Here is a 21,380-nt window from a genome sequence, read left to right on the forward strand (position 1 = left end):
AAGGTATCGCTCAACACTAGTGCTGTTAGTAGGCGTGGATGGATTCTGTTTGCATATAGAAAAAAGCATGAGGAAAGAATACGTAACAAAAAGTTCACTTAAAAAGTACTTAACAAAAGTTCAGGAATTGGAAAGACAGTTGTGTGAGGCCCAGAATAAAAATAATAATAATCTTTATTTATATAGCGCCAACATATTCCGCAGCGCTTTACAATACAGAGGTTCATATACAACAGTCATAAGTAACATAGCTAAAGATAACACAATAATTGAAGCAAAAATAATGACGACTCTGCTCGTAAGAGCTTACAATCTACAATATGAATTGATTATAGCACAGTGTCAGAATAAGTTATTAATGGACAGGTGTGATGGATATCAGCATGTTGCAGAAAAGGCTGCTGTATGTGTAGCGCAGTAAAAATACAAAAGGAGGCGAGGGAAGGTTAATAAAAAGAAAGTAGCTTTGGCCATAGCCAAAGCAGGGACAGAGTGGAACCCTGATCAATGGGATGGTGATGTATGGGATTCAACTGACTCTGAAAACATCACAAACGAATGGGAAGAGGGAAATTGATCCTCCTCTTAACCCAGTGAAAGTTCATTTTACATATCGGAGACCTATTGTAGAGGCAGCTACAGGTAAACAGAATAAGAATGTGGTCGAGGATTATAGTCAGCAGGTGCTTAAAGCGAACCTAGCACTAAAATCTGTATTATTTATATTAAAAGCTGATGTAATATAATTAACAATTTCACAAAAATCTCCTAATCAAAGCATATAACAAACCTGAGAAAAACCCCTCTTCATGGCACAAGCCCCTCAGTCAGATGAGAAGACTTCAGTTGAAGTCGCCTCCAGGGAAATCCCCACACTGCCCTGCAGTGCTGACGTCACTCTCCCATGATGCCTAGCATCAAGGAAAGGGACTATGTGCTGTAAGTGTTAGAACCTTGCTCTTAGGTTTTTTCTATTGCTGGTCACATGACCTTGTTGGCCTATTTAGTCCTGCTCCGCCCTTCTGGCTTTGCTGGACTTCATTGTATTACTACTCTTTAGCTAGCCAGTGCTCAGTATCTAACTCTGTTAGTTTGCTTGGTCTTCGGACCTCTGTGTTCTATATATATTATTTGTTCGTCTGTCTGCTACTATTTCTGTTAGGAGGTGTCCATTTTGCTCCCAGTCCCTAGTACTTGTAGGGATTCCTTCCCCACATCTATAGGTCTCCGTACAGACTAGCTGAGGACTTTAGCAGGTCTGATCGCAGGATCAGGTCCCCTGTTACATCGTAGGAATCAAGCTGAGTTCTATCGTAGGGACAGATCTCCTCTCTTTCCTTAGCTTTGGTAGCAGAACATAACAGTAAGCCCAGCCCGCAAATTCTCTAAGGAAAGATTTTTCTGTTCCATCATGGTGTCGGTTCAGGATTTGGCTAAACGCCTGCAGGGACTCTCTCTGGAGGTGGCCGAGCTCCATCAGCACGTGAGTAACTGTTCTGGAGCACATTTCTTGGAGCCTAAGGTACGTTTGCCTGATTTATTTTTTGGTGAACACCAAGAATTTTTTTCATTTAAAAATGCTTGCTTATTGTATTTTCGTTTGAGACCCAGGTCCTCTGGGGATGAATCCCAGCGCGTAGGGTTCATAATGTCACTTTTGCGCAAAGAACCTCAGGAGTGGGCCTTTTCTTTGCTACCTAGTGATACATGCCTTAGATCAGTGGATAGTTTTTTTCTGCTTTGGGGCTATTATATGATGATCCTGACCGTGTCTCATCTGCTGAGACTGAGTTAAGACGTTTGAGACAGGGATCAGGTAATGTGGAAAAATATTGTACTCATTTCCGTCGGTGGTCTACTCAAATAGGGTGGAACGATTCTGCTCTGAAGAGTCTGTTTCTGGCAGGGCTTAGTGAAAGGGTTAAAGACCTGCTAATTGCTTATCTCACACCTGAAGATTTGCAACAGGCTATGCAATTAGCTATACGGGTGGATAGGAGACTGCGTGCAAGGGTTAATGAGAGCAAATCCTCTGCTCTGTCAGTTTCTGGTCATATGAATGTGAGTACTAACAGTGGAGAGCCGATTGGAGCGATGGCACCTCGCTCTCAAGAAAAAGACCGCAGATTTTCTGAAGGTTTGTGTTTCTATTGCGGAAATTCTGGTCATTTCATTAAAAGCTGTCTGCTTCGTATGAAGAAAGAAAAAAAAATGGTCAGTCATGCCCGTATTGCCTGTTTAAATTCCAAGGGTGTATTTTTAGCTGCTTCCACTATTGCTCAGGAAAAATTAATGGAATTTCGGGTGTTTGTCGATTGTGGGTCTACTCTGAATGTAATTGATGGGGGATTCTTGGAAAAACTCAATTTAAAACCCGAACCTTTGTCATCCCCCATTGCTGTGGTTTCTGTGGATGGCTCCCCTTTGAAGAATGTTACTCTCAAGGTCTGTGAATTTCCCCTCACTATTAATGGTGTTCACCATGAGAAATTGGATTTGGTAGTTTTGAATAACTTGCCTTCTCCGGTGGTGTTGGGATTGCCCTGTTTAAAATTGCACGATCCTGTACTGGATTGGTCTACCAATGAAATTAAATCCTGGAGCCATAAATGTTATGACAAGTGTTGTAACGGGCGTATTGCAGCTGTGGATAGGGGGGAATTGCCTGTTCCTATTCAGGATTTTTGGAGAGTTTTTTCTGAGAAGGAATCACAGGTTTTGCCTCCCCATAGAGACTATGATTGTACTATTGAATTTGTCCCTGGAGCGACTCTTCCTAAAAGTCGTTTATTTAACCTTACTATTCCTGAGAGAAAGGCTTTGGAGGAATATATACAGACAAGTTTGGCCGCCGGTCATATTAGGCCCTCTAAGTCTCCTGTGGCGGTTGGATTTTTTTTTGTAAAAAAAAAGGACGGCGGTTTACGTCCTTGTCTGGATGTTCGTGAGATTAACAAAATTACTGTACGCAATCCTTACCCACTGCCATTGATTCCTGATCTGTTTAACCAGTTAGTGGGGGCCAAGTGGTTCTCTAAAATTGACCTTCGGGGGGCATACAATCTGTTGCGCATGAAGGAGGGTGACGAATGGAAGACTGCTTTTAACACTCCTGTGGGTCATTTTGAGAATTTGGTTATGCCTTTTGGTCTTACTAATGCTCCTGCATTTTTTCAGAATCTTATTAATGACATCCTTAGACCTTTGATCGGCAAAAATGTGGTTGTGTATTTGGATGACATTTTGATTTATTCGCCGGATCTGGAATCTCATTGGCGGAGCGTACGTGAAGTATTACGGTTATTAATTGACAATTCGCTTTTTGCTAAGCTGGAGAAATGTGAGTTCGCTGTACAGAGAATTAATTTTTGGGCTACATTATCTCCAGCGAAGGTTTTGAGATGGACCCGGTGAAAGTTCAAGCTGTGCAGGAATGGCCTAGGCCTATTGGTTTGAAATCGATACAGAGGTTTTTGGGTTTCGCCAATTATTATAGAAAATTCATTAAAAATTTTTCTATTATTGTCAAACCTCTGACCGATCTCACCAGGAAAGGTGCTGATGCGGTTCAGTGGACTTCTGAGGCCATTGAAGCTTTTGTGTATCTCAAGGAGAGGTTCACCTCTGCTCCCATCCTTATGCAGCCTGATGTGACTAAGCCGTTTTTGGTTGAGGTTGATGCTTCCTCTGTGGGGGTTGGCGCAGTATTGTCTCAGGATAACGGGGATGGAGTACATCCCTGTGCCTTTTTTTCAAAAAAATTTTCGGAGACTGAACTGAATTACGATATTGGTAATCGGGAATTATTGGCTATTAAACTCGCATTTGAACACTGGCGCCACCTCTTGGAAGGTGCTGAATTTCCCGTTCAGGTTTTTACGGATCATAAAAATGTGATATATCTTGATGCTGCCAAGCGCCTGAATGCCCGTCAGGCTAGGTGGGCATTGTTTTTCTCGCGGTTTAATTTTTCCGTTACTTACATCCCAGGTACTAAGAATGTTAAGGCGGATGCCTTGTCTCGCAGTTTTTCTCCCATAGTCGGTGCTGAGAAAGAGGAGAACATTTTACAAGAAGGTGTTGTGATTGCTGCTTTGGACTCCGTTTTGGAAGATGAGATTCTTAAAGCACAGGAGAATGCCCCATCTAACACTCCCCATGGGAGGTTGTTTGTGCCTGGGACCTTTAGGAGAGATTTGTTTGTTGAGTGTCACGAATCTCGGTTGGCAGGTCATCCCGGAATCTCTGAGACCAAGAGACTGGTGGGTCGCAGTTTTTGGTGGCCTGGATGGCAGAAGGAAGTCATTAAGTGGGTGCGTCAATGTACTATATGTGCTAGATCTAAGTCCTCACATACTCCTGAGTGCGGGGTTGCTTTGCCCTCTGGAGGTTCCCAGTGCTCCTTGGACACATTTGGCTATGGACTTTATAACTGACCTTCCCCCCTCTGAGGGTTTTACTGTCATCTGGGTGGTCGTGGACCGTTTTAGCAAGATGTGTCACTTGGTTCCCTTCGTCAAACTGCCCTGCGCTAAGACTCTCGCTAAGGCCTTTGTCAAGGAAATTGTCAGACTTCATGGCGTTCCTACTGACATTGTTTCTGATAGGGCACCTCAGTTCGTGGCTCGTTTTTGGCGCGCCTTTTGTGACAGGTTGGGAGTCAATTTGTCGTTCTCATCCGGATATCATCCTGAATCTAATGGCCAGACAGAAAGGAAAAACCAGGATGTTGAGCAGTTCTTGCGTTGTTTTGTGGCAGACAATCAAGAGGGGTGGTCTGAGTTTCTGCCACTTGCTGAATTTGCTTTGAACAATCATACATCTTCTTCTGCTGGTTGTTCGCCTTTTTTTTGTTGTTCTGGGAGACATCCGTCGTTTGGGTCGTTCTCCAAGTTGGTATCTGCCGTGCCTGAGGAGGAGAATTTTTCCGGCAATTTGGAGAGAGTTTGGACGGATGTGCGTGGTAATCTTCAGGAGGCTAACAGAAAATCTAAAGACTACTTTGATAGGAAACGACAGAAGGTTTTGTTCGCTGTTGGTGACATGGTTTGGTTGTCCTCTAGGAATCTGCGGTTGAGGATTCCTTCTAAGAAATTGGGTCCCAAGTTTGTAGGGCCCTTTAAGGTGCTTCAGGTTGTCAACCAATCTGCTGTTAGGTTGGAGGTTCCTACCTCCTGGAGAATTAATCCGGTGTTTCATGTCTCTGTTGAAAAAAGCTGTTGTGTCGGATTGTGACGCCTCTGCCTCTGTTCCTCCGGTGGTGGAGGACGGGGAATATGAAATTTCTCGCATCCTTAATTCTAGACGGTATAGAGGTAGTTTGCAGTATCTCGTGGCCTGGAAATGTTTCGGACCCGAGGATAACTCTTGGGTGAGGTCGGATGATGTTTTCGCGTCCAGACTTATCAGAGCGTTTCACAGGAGATTTCCTGATAAGCCTGGTCCTAGGGGATCCGGAGGATCCTCTTAGAAGGGGGGGTACTGTTAGAACCTTGCTCTTAGGTTTTTTCTATTGCTGGTCACATGACCTTGTTGGCCTATTTAGTCCTGCTCCGCCCTTCTGGCTTTGCTGGACTTCATTGTATTACTACTCTTTAGCTAGCCGGTGCTCAGTATCTAACTCTGTTAGTTTGCTTGGTCTTCGGACCTCTGTGTTCTATATATATTATTTGCTCGTCTGTCTGCTACTATTTCTGTTAGGAGGTGTCCATTTTGCTCCCAGTCCCTAGTACTTGTAGGGATTCCTTCCCCACATCTATAGGTCTCCGTACAGACTAGCTGAGGACTTTAGCAGGTCTGATCGCAGGATCAGGTCCCCTGTTACATTGTAGGGATCAAGCTGAGTTCTATCGTAGGGACAGATCTCCTCTCTTTCCTTAGCTTTGGTAGCAGAACATAACAGTAAGGCTGTGTGCCCACGATGCGTTTTTAATGCGTTTCGGCAGCGTTTTTGCAGCTGCGGAAATGCATTAAAAACGCATGGTAGAAGGGCAGCAATGTTCCCCAATGATAATCCGCATGTGCTGTGCACATGCTGCGGATTATCATTGCGGAACAAAACGCAGCACTACCTATTATTTTGCGGAAGTGCTATGTCTTCGCCGCCATTCACTTGCATTAGACAGCATAGATTACGCATCACTGTATATGTAGATGCGTAATCCAAGCGTTCTAATGTGCGGATGGTACCCGGGTGTAGAGGAGAGGAGAGTCTCCTCCGGACCCGGGTACCATAGAAAACTGTAAAAAAAAAGAATAAAATAAAAAATAAATGTATATTTACCTTTCGGCGGCCCGCGCTGCGCTCCTCCTTGCTTCCCGGCACTTTGCAGTGGATTGAAGGACCTGCGCTGACGTCAGAGTCATGTGACGGGTCACGCGACGCTGACGTCGGCAGGTCTTTCAATCCACTGCTGCCGGCAGCCGGGACCGAGCGAAACAAGACAGCGCGGGCCATCGGAAGGTAAGTATATATTTATTTTTTTATTTTTACCACTCTCTCGGGTCACACTATATAAATCCATGCAGTTTTCATGGATTTATATAGTGTGACCTAGTTGTCACAAGCACTTTCCAAGTGATGCTAATTGCTTGGAAAGCGCTGGTCAATCCTGAGCGTTTCTGCATCTCCCTGGCAGAAAAAAACGCATGCGGATTGTACATGCGGATTGTACATGTGTTTTCCTGCCAGGGACATGCGGAAATGTCAGTGAATAACGCTCCATTTCCGCATGTCCCTGGCAGGAAAACACATGTACAATCCGCATGTGTTTTTTTCTGCCAGGGAGCTGCAGAAACGCTCAGGAAAAAATCCTTAGCATTTCTGCATCGTGAGCACATAGCCTAAGAGCTGCGATCTCTCCACAGTGTGGCTGACACTGAATGCAGCTCCCAGTCCTGCTCTGTAAACAGAGGAGCAAGATGTGTAATCAGCAGCCAGCTGATAAGAAAAGCTGGCAGAAGTGGGACACAGAAGAGGTGATGGCTTCTGCACAGCTCTGCTCCACACATGTTTGTGAGCTGCTGCCTCCTCCCCTCCTCCACTGAACTCATACTGTGTACAGGGAGCAGGTATCTGGTGTAAATGCAGGAGGATATGCTGTATGGGTGCAGTATGTGTTATCTAGGAGCAGGACTTCTATGGAGGGGGAGACTGCAGCTCCTGCAAGATAGAGGAGGAAGAGTGGAGTGGAGCACTGCAGAAGTAATCACCTCTACTGTGAAAGTCCTGCTGTGCAGTTAATAGCTGTGTACTTTCAGAAGAGGATATGCTGTACACAAACATACAGTACAGACCAAAAGTTTGGACACACCTTCTCATTTAAATATTTTCCTATCTTTTCATGACTTTGAAGCTATGTGCCCATGATGCAGAAATGCTCTGGATTTTCTCCTGAGCGTTTCTGCATCTCCGTGGCAGAAAAAAACGCATGCGGATTGTACATGCGCTTTTCCTGTCAGGGACATGCTGATGTGAAGCGTTATTCACTGACATTTCCGCATGCGGGTCGACAAGCGCTTTCCAAGTGATTTTAGCATCACTTGGAAAGTGCTTGTCAACTTGATCACACTATATAAATCCATGTAAACGGCATGGATTTATATAGTGTGACCCGAGAGAATGTCAAAAAATAAAAAATATATACTTACCTTCCGATGGCCCGCGCTGTCTTGTTTCCCTCTGTCCCGGCTGCCGGCAGCGCTACACTGAATGACCTGCCGACGTCAGCGTTGCGTGACCCGTCACATAACTATGACGTCAGCGCAGGTCCTTCAGTACATCGCGAATTGCCGGGAAGCGAGGAGGAGCGCACCGGGGGCCGCCAGAAGGTACGTATATAATTATTTTTTATTTTATTCTTTTTTTTACAGCGTAATCCATGCAATCTAATGCAAGTCAATGGCGGCGAAAACGCAGCACTTCCGCAAAATAATTGGTAGTGCTGCGTTTTTTTCGGCAATGATAATCCGCAGTGGAAATTTCCGCAGAATGTGCACAGCACATGCGGATTATCATTGGGGAACATGGCAGGCATTCTACCATGCATTTTTTAAGCGTTTCCGCAGCGTTTTTGCCACTGCGGAAACGCTTACAATATGCATCGTGGGCACACAGCCTGAAGATTGTACATTCACACTGAAGGCATCAAAACTATGAATTAACACATGTGGAATTATATACTTAACAAAAAAGTGTTAAACAACTGAAAATATGTATTATATTCTAGGTTCTTCAAAGTAGCCACCTTTTGCTTTGATGACTGCTTTGCACACTCTTGCAATATCACATGGTCATAAGTATTCACACCTTTTGCTCAGACACTCATATTTAAGTCACATGCTGTCCATTTCCTTGTGATCCTCCTTGAGATGGTTCTACTCCTTCATTGGAGTCCAGCTGTGTTTTAATTAAACTGATAGGACTTGATTTGGAAAGGCACACACCTGTCTATATAAGACCTCACAGCTCACAGTGCATGTCAGACCAAATGAGAATCATGAGCTCAAAATGAACTGCCCAAGGAGCTGAAAGACAGAATTGTGGCAAGGCACAGATCTGGCCAAGGTTACAAAAAAATGTCTGCATTACTCAAGGTTCCTATGAGCACAGTGGCCTCCATAATCCTTAAATGGAAGAGGTTTGGGACCACCATAAGTCTTCCTAGACCTAGCCGTCCAGCCAAACTGAGCAATTGTGGGAGAAGAGCCTTGGTGAGAGAGGTAAAGAAGAACCCCAAGATCACTATGGCTGAGCTCCAGAGATGCAGTAGGGAGATGGGAGAACGTTCCACAAAGTCAACTATCACTGCAGCCCTCCACCAGTTGGGCCTTTATGGCAGAATGGCCCGACAGAAGCCTCTCCTCAGTGCAAGACATATGAAAGCCCGTACAGAGTTTGCTCAAAAGCACACGAAGGACTCCCAGACTATGAGAAATAAGATTCTCTGGTCTGATGAGACGAAGATAGAACTTTTTGGTGATAATTCTAAGCGGTATGTGTGAAGAAAACCAGGCACTGCTCATCACCTGCCCAATACAATGCCAACAGTGAAACATGGTGGTGGCAGCATCATGCTATGGGGGTGTTTTTCAGCTGCAGAGACAGGAAGACTGGTTGCAATTGAAGGAAACATGAATGTGGCCAAGTACAGAGATATCCTGGATGAAAACCTCTTCCAGAGTGCTCTGCACCTCAGACTTGGCCGAAGGTTCACCTTCCAACAAGACAATGACCCTAACCACACAGCTGAAATAAAGGAGTGGCTTCAGAATAACTCTGTGACCATTCTTGACTGGCCTAGCCAGAGCCCTGACCCAAACCCAATTGACCATCTCTGGAGAGACCTAAAAATGGCTGTCCACCAACGTTCAGCATCCAAGGTAGAATGGTAGAGGATCCCCAAATCCAGGTGTGAAAAACTTGTTGCATCATTCCCAAGAGGACTCATGGCTGTACTAGCTCAAAAGGGTGCTTCTACTCAATACTGAGCAAAGGGTGTGAATACTTATGACCATGTGATATTTCAGTTTTTCTTTTTTAATAAATTTGCAAAAAATTCTACATTTCTGTATTTTTAAGTCAAGATGGGGTGCAGAGTGTACTTTAATGAGAAAAAAATGAACTTTCTAGAATTTACCAAATGGTTGCAATGAAACAAAGAGTGAAAAATTTAAAGGGGTCTGAATACTTTCCGTATCCACTGTATATATGCACATGTTTCTATATGTAATCTCAATAAATGCAGAGTTAGCCACATTAATCAATCTATAAATAAAAATGCACTTTACATTAATTTCTATATGTGCACTATTTGTGGTATTTATTAAAGAAGTTGCCCAGGATTTAACCTCTTCATGACATGGCTATTTTCCTCCCCTTTTCCCAGAGCTATGACGTTTTTAGTTTTCCATCCACATAGCCGTATGAGGGCTTGCTTTTTTGCGGGACAAGTTGTACTTTTTAATGACACCATCCATTTTATCATTTGATGTACTGGAAAAAATCCAAGTGCATTGAAATTGCAAAAAAAAGTGCACCTCCATAATTGTTTTTTTTCTTTAGCATGTTCACTTTATGGTAAAACTAACCTGACAATATGATTGTTCAGGTCAGTACGAGTACGCAGATGACAAACATGTATAGTTTTTTTTTTATTTAAGAGTTGAAAAATAAATTCTGAAATTACATTGTTATTGATACCATCTTGAGGTACAAACAATGTTTTGATCGCGTCCTATTGCATTTTATTGCAATGTTGCAGTGGCCAAAAAAATGTAACTCCGGTGTTGATCTTTTTTGTGTTACACATTTTCTGATTGGATTAATCTATTTTATATTGTGGTAGATCGGACTTTAAAGGGAATCTGTCACCCCTTGGGACTTTTCAGACTGCTAACATGGGCTTACAGGTAATAGAAATGTGAATCTATACTTACCTGTATGGCCCATATTAGCGGTCTGGTTGCTGTATAATAGCTCGTTTGCTAAATTATTTCTGCTAAGCTTTGCATCCGGGGGATGCCATGAAATGCCTGCCTACTAGCCCCATTTCCATACTCACCCCACCTCCCCTGCACGTCACAGGACCCTGTCACGTGCAGTTCCCAGCCTGATCCCGCGCCTGTGCTGTTTCCTCTGTACGGACGTCGCTCTTCTCCCTGCCATCAGTGTAGTGTTTTGCAGCAGGGAACTTGTGTGCAGGCGCCGGCGAGTCACTCTGCCTTCCCAGCGCCTGCGCACAAGTTCCCTGCCGCAAAACACTACACTGACGGCAGGGAGAAGAGCGACGTCCGTACAGAGGAAACAGTGCAGGCGCGGGATCCGGCCGGGAGCTGCACGTCACAGGGCCCTGTGCAGGGGAGGTGGGGTGAGTATGGAAATAGGGCTAGTAGGCGAGCATTTCTTGGCTTTGGCGAGCATTTCTGGGGGACGCGAAGCTTAGCAGAAATAATTTAATAAAAAAGCTATTACACAGCAACCAGACCGCTAATATGAGCCATACAGGTAAGTATAGATTCACATTTTTATCACCTGTATACCCATATTAGCGGTCTGATAGGTCCCAGGGGGTGACAGATTTCCTTTCACACTTTTAAGAAAGCAGCGATTCCAAAATATGTGGATTTTTTTGTTTGCTTTATTTTTAACGGGGCAAAATGTGGGTGATTTGAACTTTTGTATTTTTTGTTTTTGTCATATTTTTAAAAACACTTTTTTTTCACTTTGTACACTATTTGTTAGCCCACTTAGGGAACTTGATGCTGCAATCATTCGATCACATGTACTATATATATAGCAGTGCAAAATCACGGTCTCCTATAAATGGCAGCTAAATGCAGGCTTTCACAGGACAAGCAAGATTGACAAGAGATTGACAGCGGCATTTAACATGTTAACAGCCGTGGTCAGAAAAAATATAAAATAAAAAAAAAAATTCTCACCTGGCAAATCCATGCCATCTTCTAGCATTTCTACTTGTAACTTATAATTCTAGCATTTCTACTTGTTGTTCTGAGTAGAGCTCAGCTGCAGCAGTCAGCCAGTCTACGCAGCACAGGTGTGGAGAAAACGGAGAAAGTAATTTCTCCATCTCTTCCATAACCTGTCTCAGCGAATATCGGGCTGCACAGTGATGACATCAGAATGCAGTCAGATGTTTCACACACACCGATAGCATTGTATTGCTGCGTGTGAACCGAGTCACGCTGCAATTGTTCTCTCATGCCGAAATGGCATGAAAAGATAATGGCAGATCTGAGCTGCTCCATAGAAGAACACTAGTCCGAGCGCTATGTGATGTTTTATCGCATAACACTCGGCTGTGTTATACGGCAGTGTGTCCCTGGCCTTAGTCAGATTCTAGGCCCATGGAATGGAACTGCTTATGCCGTGCAGTAAACACCATTTATTCCTGGCAGTAGTGCTCAGCATATACAGTACCAGCCAGGGCGCAGACCAACCAAATCCCTCTACAAGCCCAGCGCTGAGCAGTTAGTGAGCATCCTGACCCGCACGGTGATTGTACCTATACTTTATATGCTGAGCAATGCTGACAATATTAAAACGGCACAATAAATTGTAGTTATATTAATATATGTTTATCCCTACAAATAACTGCTCAGTGTACAGTATATGTATAAGAATAAAAACAGAAAAATAGCAAAGCCGCACTAATCTACAAAATGCAGGTGATCATTAGATGTCAAAGTACAAAAATAAAAAAGCATCACTTGTTTCAGAGAAAGAAAACTTATTTATTCCAAGTCAAAGGATGCAACATGTCTCCAACAATAAGCCCTTTATTAGTAAAAACTAAGGGGCTTCAGTATTGGCACTATTTCTGTGTATTTGATATATACAGTATGTGTGTGTCCTATCTATTATCTATACATGTATTATCTATCATTATCCATCTCATATCTCTCATATCTATCTATTTATCTATCTCTCTCTCATATCTATCTATCCATATTTATCTATTTAGCTCATATCTATCTGTTCATATCTATGTATAGATCTATCAATCATACTTGGACTGTTAGCCATAAAGTTTCATATAACATACCATTTATATACCCTTTCTGTTACTATAAATGTGAGCTTTTATAAATTACTGCTCTCATTTAAACTGGTTTACAGGTTACTGTTACGAAACTGCAACTCCACACTAGGGCAGAAGAGGGAAAAGCTGTCCCTGCACTAGGTCTAGACTGAAGCTCTACGATGGAGTGGGCAACCTATTCTTAGCGAATAGACCCACCGACGTTTCCTAGACTAAACTCAAAAGAAGACCTAAAGGAAGAGGGGAAGGAGACCCTGAAAGAACTAAGGATTGGGAAAAAACAAACAGGTGACCTCCTAACAGGAAACTAGAGGAAGCTGCAGAAATGAAAAAGGGAATAAAGGAATCTTCAGCAGGCAGAACTAGAGGATCCTAGAACTGCACAAAACTAAACACAGAAAGTACTACTACCAAACCTCCTAGCCAGAACTCTCGCAGATTAACACTGTTGTCCGGCAAGGACTAGGAGGTAGGTGCTAAGTAATAAAGGGTGATACAATCACCTGACCTTAGTCAAAACCAACACCAGGGGAAAAAGGCCAACAGCCAGAAAACCACAACAAAATGGCGGATGGTCCCAAAGAAACAGATTCTAACAGTACCTCCCCTTTTATGAGGATCCTCCGGATCCTCTTGGCCGAGCCTTATTCGGGAATCTCCTGTGAAAAGCTTTAATTAGCCTTGAGGCCGAGACGTCCTCAGCTTTCACCCAAGAATTATCCTCGGGACCGAATCCTTTCCAGGACACGAGATACTGTAACCCTCCTCTGAGCCACCTAGAATCTAAAATGCGTGAAATTTCAAATTCGCCATCCTCATCAACTGGAGGGACAATCGGCATCACCTCCTTATCTGGTGTGTCCGCTTTCTTCAGTAACGATACATGAAAAACTGAATTAATTCTCCAGGATGAGGGAATGTCTAATCTCACCGCTGCAGAGTTGACCACCTGAACCACTTTGAAGGGTCCTACAAACTAAGGCACAAGTTTTTTAGAAGGGATCTTCAAATGCAGGTTCTTAGAGGACAACCAGACCATGCCCACAACTGCAAATTATGTCTCCCTTCTTTTCTTGTCAAAATATTTTTTGGACCTCCTATTCGCCTCTTTAAGATTATTGCGTACCCTGGTCCAAACCCTTTTCAAATTTTCCGAGAAACTCTCCTCCTCAGGCACCGCCGCCCTAATTTTAGAAAATGGGCCGAAAGATGGATGCCTCCCTTTACAGCAAAAAAAAGGAGAACACCCAGCCGAGGAAGACGTATGGTTATTAAGAGCAAACTCAGCTAGTGGTAGATATTTAGACCACATCTCCTGATTATCTGCAACAAAACATCTTAAAAACTGCTCAACGTCTTGGTTCTTCCTTTCGGTCTGTCCATTGAACTCCGGATGATACCCAAACGAGAATGACAAATGAACCTTTAATCTGCCACAGAAAGCACGCCAAAAGCGAGCCACAAACTGAGGTCCTCTATCGGAAACAATGTCCGTGGGAACACCATGGAGCCTGACAATCTCTTTCACAAACGCCTTAGCTAGAGTCTTGGCGCAGGGTAGTTTATTGAATGGGACCAGATGGCACATCTTACTAAACCGATCCACGACAACCCAGATGACAGAAAACCCCTCAGAGAAGAGCAGATCGGTAATAAAATCCATAGCAAGATGCGTCCATGGAGAACTAGGGACCTCCAAAGGGCACAGCAACCCTGCAGCCGGGCATGTGAGGCCTTCGACCTAGCGCCCACAGTACACTGACGCACCCACTTGATGACTTCTCTTTGCCACCCTGGCCACCAGAAACTTCAACCAATCGACCTTCTAGTTTCCGAAATCCCTGGATGACCCGCCAACCGAGACTCATGAAATTCAGCAAACAAAGCTCTCCTCAAGGCTCTAGGCACAAATAATTTACTATATGGAGTGTTTGTTGGTGCAGCATTCTGGGCCCCCAGGATGCTATTCTCCAACTCAGAACCCAATGCTGCTACCACCACCCCCTCTGCAAAATACATTCCTCCTTCTTCGTATTAACTGCTGGAGTGAAACTACAAGACAGGGCATCCGCTTTAACATTCTTTGTCCCAGGAATATATGTTACGGAGAAATGGAACCGGGCAAAAAACAGTGCCCAACTAGCTTGACGGGCATTCAAACGTTTAGCAGCCATTAGTAAAAACCTGTATCGGATGTCTAGCCCCCTCCAAAAAATGTCACCAATGCTCGAACGCAAGTTTAATTGCTAGCAGTTGCTCCGTTTCCGAGAATTTTTTAGAAAAGAAAGCACAGGGATGGACCCCATCCTTTCCCTCCTGGGACAGAACTGCCCCCACTCCTACTGATGAGGCATCAACCTCTACCGGAAATTGCTTGGTCTCATCTGGCTGGATCAAAACAGGGGCAGAGCTAAACCTCTCTGAGATGCTCAAAAGCATTAACTGCCTCAGTGGACCATTGGACTGTATTAGCACCCTTCTTGGTGAGATCAGTTATAGGTTTAGCGATAACAGAAAAATTCTTTATGAACTTTCTGTAATAATTAGCAAACCCTAAAAATCTCTGAATGGACTTTAAACATTCAGGCCCACTGCACTCCAGTACTGCCTGAACCTTCACTGGGTCCATCTCAAACCCATCACCGGAGACAAAGTACCCCAAAAAAATAATTTTCTACACCGCAAACTCGCACTTCTCTAGCTTAGCAAAGAGAGTGTTTTCACTCAAAATCTGTAGAACTTCACGGACTCTCTGCCAATGCGACACCAGATCAGGAGAATAGATCAAAATATCATCCAAATAAACAATAACGCTCCTACCGATCAACGGCCTCAGAATGTCATTAATGAAATTTTGAAAAAAGCAGGTGCATTAGTAAGGCCAAAAGGCATCACTAGACACTCAAAATGACCCTCCAGCGTATTAAAAGCTGTCTTCCATTCATCACCCTCCTTCACCCACAACAAATTATATGCCCCTCGAAGGTCAATCTTAGAAAACCACTTCGCTCCGGTTAGTGGATTAAACAAATCCGGAATCAGCAGCAAAGTGAAAGGATTGCGCACAGTGATCTTATTAATCTCCCGAAAATCCAAACACGGTCTAAGTCCCCCATCCTTCTCTTTAACAAAAAAGAATCCTACAGCCACAGGGGACTTAGAGGGTCTTATATGACCTGCAGAAAAACTAGTCTGTAGGTACTCCTTTAAAGCCTCCCTCTCAGGAATCGTCAGATTAAATAAACGACTCTTAGGGAGTGTAGTACCTGGGACAAACTCAATAGCACAATCGTACTCTCTATGGGGCGGTAGAGCTTGCGACTCAACATCCGAAAACACCCTCCAGAAATCCTGAATGGCTTCCGGTAGCTCCCTCTTCAAAACTGCAGCAATGTGAACATTACAGCATTTACCATAACACCCGTGACCCCAGGACCTTATAGTACTAGACGACCAGTCCAGCAATGGATTGTGCACCCTTAACCAGGGTAAACCCGGGACCACTGGAGCCGGCAAATTAGCAAGTACAAATAAGTCTATATGCTCTTTATGTTCCATATTCATAATTAGTGGGAACCCGGTGACCTTCCGAAAAATGCGCCCATGCTCCAGGGGAGTGTTATCAATCGCCACAACAGAGAAAGGAGACGACAAAGGTTCAGAAACAAACTTATACTTGACTAGAAATTGTTGATCAGTCAAATTAAGAGCAGCACCACAATCAACCATTACCTGAAAATCAATGGAATGACAATGATAGGTGGTATTACCAGATAGAAACACTCCCGCGGAACGTAAAAATGCTATACGAACAGGAGAGTTGCTCGTGCTGACCCTTTTTTTTTCCTTCCTTATGTGAGCCTCGCATTGCTTAATAAAAATGGTCAGCCTTACCACAATACAAACATAGCTTTCCAGAGAACCTCCTCTCCCTCTCCTGGGAACGGGAGGACATTGCCCCAACTTGCCTCTGTTCCCCGCTGACGGCGTGACTAGCCTGAGAGATGGGGTCCAACATTAAAAGAGCCTTCTCTTCACTCTGCCTGGCTCTCAATCTTCTATCCACACGGACAGCTAGTTGCATAGCTGTTTCCAAAGTGGCAGGTGCAGGATATGCAATGAGCAAATATTTAACCCATTCATTCAAACCTGCCAGAAACTGACTCTTGAGTGCTGGGTCATTCCATCTGACTTCTGCGGACCATCGTCTGAACAGGGTGCAATACTTCTCAGCCTCACCAGAATCCTGTTTAAGCCGTCTGAGCTCTGCCTAAGCTGAAATGTCCCGGTCACGATCCACTACGGAGGAGTGTGCAACTTATTCCTAGCGAATAAACCCACCGACGTTTCCTAGACTAAACTCAAAAGAAGACCTAAAGGAAGAGGGGAAGGAGACCCTGAAAGAACTAAAGGACTGGGAAAAAACAAACAGGTGACCTCCTAACAGGAAACTAGAGGAAGCTGCAGAAACAAAAAAGGGAATAAAGGAATCTTCAGCAGGCAGAACTAGAGGATCCTAGAACTGCACAAAACTAAACGCAGAAAGTACTACTACCAAACCTGCTAGTCAGAACTCTCGCGGATTAACACTGTTGAGAATGAGACACGCCCCTAGATTACAGGCTGGTTGCTAGCCAATGCCTGAGGCTACAGAGTAAAGCACTGCATGGATTACCCAGATCTGTTTACTCTCTGGTAACTGTTAGAATCTGTTTCTTTGGGACCATACGCCATTTTGCTGTGGTTTTCTGGCTGTTGGCCCTTTTCCCCTGGTGTTGGTTTTGACTAAGGTCAGGTGATTGTATCACCCTTTATTATCCAGCACCTGCCTCCTAGTCCTTGCCTGACAACAGTGTTAATCCGCGAGAGTTCTGGCTAGCAGGTTTGGTAGTAGTACTTTCTGTGTTTAGTTTTGTGCAGTTCTAGGATCCTCTAGTTCTGCCTGCTGAAGATTCCTTTATTCCCTTTTTCGTTTCTGCAGCTTTCTCTAGTTTTCTGTTAGGAGGTCACCTGTTTGATTTTTTCCCAGTCCTTTACTTCTTTCAGGGTCTCCTTCTCCTCTTCCTTTAGGTCTTCTTTTGAGTTTAGTCTAGGAAACGTCAGTGGGTCTATTCGCTAGGAATAGGTTGCCCACTCCACCGTAGTGGATCGTGACCTGGTCACATCAGCTGAGGCAGAGCTCAGACGGCTTAAACAGGATTCTGGTGAGGCTGAGAAGTATTGCACCCTGTTAAGACGATGGTCCGCAGAGGTCCATAGCAACATAGTACGCTGAGCTGCCAATCCCAAGATGGCCGCTGCCATAAACTATGATTCTCTCAACATAATTCTTTTATTCACAAATATTATGCATTCAAATGTGGTTTATTTATACATATAGTCTCCTTACTATGATATATACTAAAATATGTGAAGGTGATAGGTCCTCTTTAATGACCTTCATGATAGTTTTTCTCAAAAGCCAAATTAACCTTTGGTAGCTTGGGCAGTCAGACTATGGGAGATGGGGGCTCATTGCATACAGGTGGACGTTGTGGATGGCCCAAAATTTGTCCAACTCAGTCATGAACCTGTAGTGAAGGAGGCATTCCGACCTTGACAATTTAGCAACCACATGTGGTGTGTAGTAAGCTTGATGTTGTAGCTATAGCATTGCAGCATGAATGCCCATCTGAGGCGGACTGGAAGCCCAATGAAAAAACATGGTTTACATTGAAAGACTGTGCTCAGAGGTTGAAGGAGAAGGTCATGAAAAATGCTATTTCAGCAAACACATATGATGATTATATGCAAGTTGTTCTAAGTGTATCTGTTAGAAATCGTATCATTAGAAATGCCCCTCCAGCTTATAAACATATCTTGATGACACTAATGATAAATCAGACTGGGAAAACTATCGCCAATACATTGGAAGCAAATCAACAGTTAGGGGATCTGAGAGATTGAGGTCCCAAACAAAAGGGTAATTTTCCCTCTGAAGAGCAGCGAGACAATGTCAAAAGTAATTACAATCCTAGATCCCATATTACCCGTAAAGATATGTTTATGGACCTGATAAAGGATGGTGTCCACAGGTATATAATAGATGGGATTGGTACTGACAAGATGTGGAAATTAAATCAAAATAGAGGACTTAATAAAAAGTTAGGGGTTTCACACAGGGGTGGATTAAGAGTGGCCAGGGCCCCGGGCAGTTTAGAAGGCGGGCCTTCCCCCCGGGTACCTGATGTGTCACGTGACATGTCACATGATCCCCCTTTGATAAATCATGTGATAGGTCATGTGAGCAACACACAGGTAGTTTGGTGCAGATTGGTGTAGATGGAAAAAAAAGCAGATAGCGCTGTACACAAGGGAAAAATTTGACCTATACATAACATAGTGTTATACAAAATAGAGCAGGAGTGGAAGATCAATTTTCCCAAGGGGCCACATGAGAGACCGTGACTGTTGTGGAGGCCACACCAATAGGCTGAAATTCATTGTGCTCAATATTAATATTAACATATTATAATTATTTGTTTACATTAATTGTATAACTTAATATTGAGCACTATTAAGTATGCTGACATCCCCCTATATACAGCATGAGCCCCCATAGCTGGTTATATACAGTATGAGCCTGCCATAGCTGGTTATATACAGTATGAGCCCCCATAGCTGGATATATATACAGTGGTGGCCAAAAGTATTGGCACCCCTGCAATTCTGTCAGATAATACTCAGTTTCTTCCTGAAAATGATTGCAATCACAAATTCTTTGGTATTATTATCTTCATTTAATTTGCTTGTAAGGAAAAAACACAAAAGAGAATGAAGCAAAAATCAAATCATTGATCATTTCACACAAAACTCCAAAAATGGGCCAGACAAAAGTATTGGCACCCTCAGCCTAATACTTGGTTGCACAACCTTTAGCCAAAATAACTGCGAACAACCGCTTCCGGTAACCATCAATGAGTTTCTTACAATGCTCTGCTGGAATTGTAGACCATTCTTCTTTGGCAAACTGCTCCTGGTCCCTGATATTTGAAGGGTGCCTTCTCCAAACTGCCATTTTGAGATCTCTCCACAAGTGTTCTATGGGATTCAGGTCTGGACTCATTGCTGGCCACCTTAGAAATCTCCAGTGCTTTCTCTCAAACCATTTTATAGTGCTTTTGGAAGTGTGTTTTGGGTCATTGTCCAGCTGGAAGACCCATGACCTCTGAGGGAGACCCAGCTTTCTCACACTGGGCCCTACATTATGCAGCAAAATTTGTTGGTAGTCTTCAGACTTCATAATGCCATGCACACAGTCAAGCAGTCCAATGCCAGAGGCAGCAAAGCAACCCCAACACATCAGGGAACCTCTGCCATGTTTGACTGTAGGGACCGTATTCTTTTCTTTGAATGCCTCTTTTTTTTTCCTGTACACTCTATGTTGACGCTTTTTCCCAAAAAGCTCTACTTTTGTCTCATCTGACCAGAGAACATTCTTCCAAAACATTTTAGGCTCTCTCAGGTAAGTTTTGGCAAACTCCAGCCTGGCTTTTTTATGTCTCGGGGTAAGAAGTGGGGTCTTCCTGGGTATCATACCATACAGTCCCTTTTCATTCAGACGCCGACGGATAGTATGGGTTGACACGGTTGTACCCTCGGACTGCAGGGCAGCTTGAACTTGTTTGGATGTTAGTTGAGGTTCTTTATCCACCATCTGCACAATCTTGCATTGAAATCTCTCGTCAATTTTTCTTTTCCGTCCACATCTAGGGAGGTTAGCCACAGTGCCATAGGCTTTAAACTTCTTAATGACACTGCGCACGGAAGACACAGGAACATTCAGGTCTTTGGAGATGGACTTGTAGCCTTGAGATTGCTCATGCTTCCTCACAATTTGGTTTCTCAAGTCCTCAGACAGTTCTTTGGTCTTCTTTCTTTTCTCCATGCTCAATGTGGTACACACATGGACACAGTACAGAGGTTGAGTCAACTTTAATTCATGTTAACTGGCTGCAAGTGTGATTTAGTTATTGCCAACTCCTGTTAGGTGCCACAGGTAAGTTACAGGTGCTGTTAATTACACGAATTAGAGAAGTATCACATGATTTTTCAAACAGTGCCAATACTTTTGCCCACCCCCTTTTTTAGGTTTGGTGTGGAATCATATCCAATTTGGCTTTAGGACAATTCTTTTTGTGTTTTTTCATTGAAGACAAATTAAATGAAGATAATAATACCAAAGAATTTGTGATTGCAATCATTTTCAGGAAGAAACTGAGTATTATCTGACAGAATTGAAGGGGTGCCAATATTTTTGGCCACCACTGTATATATATATATATATATATATATATATATATATATATATATATATAAAATAAAAAAACACAACACATACTTACCTCGCTCCCGTACCCTAGACGCTGTGCTCCAGATGGTACCCGGGTCCATTCCCCCTCTGCCTGACGTCATGAGGCATGGCGGGCCCAGCATCTGCGAGTGATGGAGACAACATGCGGCCGCCGGCTAGGAGAGGCTGCGTCGTGACATGAGTGGGCATAACTGTTAAATAGATGCGCCCCGCCGCCCGCGCTGTGTATGCTGGGTCCGCTCTGCCTGACGTCATGCGGCAAGGCGGGCTCAGCATCATTCAAGCTGCCTGTGGCCGCGGGCATACGGCGGTGACTTAACACATGGAATTATAATGGGGGGCAATTCATGGGCCCAGAGTCTCGGGCCCCGGGCGGTAGCCCAGATTGCCCTCATTATAATCCGCCTATGGTTTCACATAATAAAGAGGTTACAGTAAAATATTCTGAATCTCCACAGTGAGGG

This window comes from Phyllobates terribilis, unplaced genomic scaffold (genome assembly GCF_046119375.1).
Source record: "Phyllobates terribilis strain yellow unplaced genomic scaffold, ASM4611937v1 Scaffold_8__6_contigs__length_399053987, whole genome shotgun sequence".
Taxonomy (NCBI): Eukaryota; Metazoa; Chordata; class Amphibia; order Anura; family Dendrobatidae; genus Phyllobates; species Phyllobates terribilis.